This window comes from Mastomys coucha, unplaced genomic scaffold, assembly GCF_008632895.1.
Source record: "Mastomys coucha isolate ucsf_1 unplaced genomic scaffold, UCSF_Mcou_1 pScaffold9, whole genome shotgun sequence".
Classification (NCBI taxonomy): Eukaryota; Metazoa; Chordata; class Mammalia; order Rodentia; family Muridae; genus Mastomys; species Mastomys coucha.
The window spans coordinates 49470923-49474865 of NW_022196915.1; positions in this window are offsets into that span (position 1 = coordinate 49470923).

Sequence of the window (3943 nt, forward strand, 5' to 3'; positions counted from 1 at the left end):
AATTTAAAAACCTGGCTTTATGCATGAATTGTTGAATCTATCATCTTATAGTCATGCCTCTTTTTTTGTCCCAAAACAATATTCTGGGTGTTGTTCAGCAATGAGCCTGTGTAGTGTTGTGATTGGCCAGATAATGTCAAGCCAGGGTAATTCAGAGGAGACTAAATCATTGTCTCTATTGTCCTGGACCACAGATGACACATATAAAGAGAAAACTAGAATCAACTGGTAGGCTGAGAGACAGCTCAGTCAGTGAAATGTTTGCCTTGCAAGCAGAAGGACCTGTGTTTGATCTGCAGAATTCAAGTTTTTAAAAGCTGGGTATTTCACTGGCAAGACTGAGGCAGGTGGAATCCTGGTTCTCACTAGTAAGCCAGCCTAACCTACTTTAGGAGATTCAGGACCCTGTCTCAAAAGAAAAAAAAAAGGAAGAAAGAAGGAAGGAGAGAGGGGGAGAGAGAGAGGGAGGGAGGGAAGGAAAGAAAGGAAGGAAGGAAGGAAGGAAGGAAGGAAGGAAGGAAGGAAGGAGGAAGGGAGAGAGAGAGAAAAAGAAGGGGTCAGTACTTGAGAGACACCACTTGAAGTCACCTCTGGACTCTATCTGCACACACCTGGACACAACACACACAGAGCAGAACAGAGTGTGACTCATCCTAGAGGCATTTATGGAAGTCTGTGGTAATCTAGAAAGGTATGGAGTAACTCTCACAGGGAATGCTTCGTGGAGAAGAAAGTACGTAAACCAGCGTAAACTATGTTTTAAATGAGGGGCTGACGCTGCGGTGGGTAAGTAAGACATTCCATCCAGGGGTGTAGTTTTGTGGTAGAACGCTTATCTTGCATCCCTGAAACCTTGGATTTGACCGACAGCACTAGAAGAACAAAAGAAAAACAGACACTTGAGCCAGAGAGGACTCTGTGTCCAAAGGCAACAACACATAAAATGACACATTAGGCAACCAGAGCCGACACCTTCTGCAGGCATTTTTCATGAATTGACAAGAATCAGTCTGGGAAAGCAGGTTGGGACAGATTATGAAGTATCTAATGTGTCTGCCTCACAAGTTTGGACTTTGCCTTGTGTGCAGGACTGTCTTCTCGGTGGGAGCAGAGACTTTGCCATTCCCAAACACTTTCTAAGCAGCCTTCCTCCTGCTTGCTCCCCTGGTCTTGTTAGATTAGTTAGGAAAGTTGCACACTTGCTGTTATCCCGTTCTTCCTATTGGTTTGTTTGTTTGGAGAGTCTCGAATATCCCAAGCTGGTCTCAAACTAACTATATAACTAAGGATAGCCTTAAATTTCTGATCTGCCTGCTTCCATCTCTTGAGTGCTAATATTATTAGTGAACACCACCACACTCCATTGATACGGTGTTGAGGACTAACCCATGGCCTCCTGCATGCTAGGGAAGCACTTTTTCAACTGAGATCATGCCAAATTCTGACCTCCTGTCACATACTATATTTCCCTGGATAAACTATTTAGCAGCATTTCTCTGTGGCAAGGACAGGGGTCAGAGCTCTTTATGTGTTTATCTTACTCTGTTCTCAAAACCAATTCCAAAAGATGAAGTTCTTCTAGTCAAGACTCTTGCTAATGAGCAGTAGGAAACTGAATGAAAAACAAGGACATGACTGCTCCAAGGTATGGCTGAGAAGAACGTTTACTATAGATACAGGAGAAAACAGCCAGAGGCATCGGCAAGTATCCAGACGGAGCCAGGCCATGGTGTATAGGGAGAGAAGAGGCAGGAGCAAGGGGCTAAGAGAGGAGCCTCGGACCAAGAGAAGGACCAGCAGCCAAGGGAACATGTAGGCAAAATAACTGGGTTATATAGAAGAAAAGAGAAGCTGGGGGAAGGGAAGGGCAGCTCGGGGACTGGAGAGGGGTACGGTATGGAGTTGTGCATGCCAGCCAGGATGAGTAGGGACTGAGGGAGGCTAAAAGCTGACTATACTTGAGATGCTAATAGGCACCACAGGCATAAGTTAATTGAAGAGCCATCTGCCCCTTTTGCCAGAGGTAAGGAGAATGACACCTTTTAGCAAGTAGGAGCTCCTTAAGTCCTGGAGGGAATGCTGACTTTTCTCTGAATTCCAGATCTTAGGAAAAGGGATGACGTGGGGTGGGGGGGCTAACAGTAACTTATTTGGAACTGAAATGTATAGAGTGCTCAGGCAACTCAGAAGAGTATCAGCAGGAAAGTGGATGACTAGGAACAGGTGGGGGCTAAGAGAAGAGGCAGAGCCTATAAAGTTCAGACCCTATTTCAGCAGCAGTGTTTTAATTTTATTTCTTTTTTAAAGATTTATTTCATGTATATGAGTACGCTCCAGTCAACCCTGCTCACTCTGGTTGGCCCTGCTTGCTCCAGCCCAAAGATTTATTATTATAAATAAGTACACTGTAGCTGTCTTCAGACACCCCAGAAGAGGGCATCAGATCTCATTACGGGTGGTTGTGAGCCACCATGTGGTTGCTGGGATTTGAACTCAGGACCTTTGGAAGAGCAGTCGATGCTCTTAACGGCTGAGCCATCTCGCCAGCTCTAATTTCTATTTCAATGGCTTTGCTTTTGAGACAGAGTTCACCTATATAGCATCTTGAACTGATGTGATCCAGGCTAACCCTAAACTCTATCCTCTTGGCACAGTCTTCTGAATGCTTGGATTATAGGGGGTTTGCCATCTTACACATGAGCAGCAATTTCTCGGTCAGATCCTCCCAGACCTCTGGACTCTCTGCCTGTGACGGAGGTCTGGAAGACTCTCATACCCACTACCCTCAAGTACAGAAATGTGGGTGAGTCTAAGTGGCCCCGCTCAGGCATGTGCCTGTGGACTAACAGTAGAAGCAGAAGGAAGAATGGCTTGGTTCATTCTGATCCAGAAGGATAATCAGTGAGGTGATGAGCACTCACAGTATATGATCACCTCTGCATGTGTGTGTGGATGAGAGAATAGACTGAGAGCAGGGGGAATGGTTACCTGAATAGAGAGAGGTAGGGCTGGAGTTGGAGTCCAATGAGTTCATTTGCAAAGCTCGTGCACTTGTGCAGTAGTTGGTATTGCTGTGTCTAAATCATTTCCACTGTATACCACAGCCCCCACAGTAGGCTGGTCCCATCATCCCATTTATAATACTGTCTCCCACCCAGCCCTCTCGCCTTGTGCTCCTTCACTTCATTTTCTACCTTGTTGCTAAGATAACACTGTAAAAGTATGATCTATTTTATGTCAGTGTCTTATTCAAAAAAGCAGTGACTCAGCCTCTTCAAGAGCCTTCTCTGATAATACCATTTCATACTCTCTTAATCAGTCAGATGATGCTGTGGCTGGGCCACAAAGACACGTTATGTACAGTACCATTTTATCTTATTAATGGTGTCTAGCACCTACGTTCATATGTCACAGGTCACAGAGCTGCCTTCTGCCAACTCTGTAATATAAATGAGATGGAAGCATCTAACACAATGCATGTTTCATTGCCAAGTTCCTACTGTTACTGAATTTATTTATTTATTTATTTATTCATTTATTTAAAGCTCTGGGGCTGGAACCCAGGGCCTCATATGTATTAGCTGAGCACCTGCCACTGAGCCCTAGGCAGAGCAGAGGTAAAGGTACAGTGTTTTCTTAAGGCTCTAAGGTAGGGAAAAGTGGTGCTGGGGGATGCTCCTCCCTTTTGATTAGGAATAGTAAAGGAAACGTATTAGCGATGGCCATTTCCTTCCCCCACCTCCAGATGTCCCAGTCTTCAGTGAAAGTTTTGAGGGAGGGAACGTGGTCTCTCTCTCTAGTTCATAATGTCAGACTGGGTCACACCTACAATGAGGAGAACACAATTTGGTAAAAAGAACTTTTCACAAAATTAATAAAACCCAAAATTTATACAAGGGGGTGCTCATGTGTCAAGAGAGAGAGAGAGAGAGAGAGAGAGAGA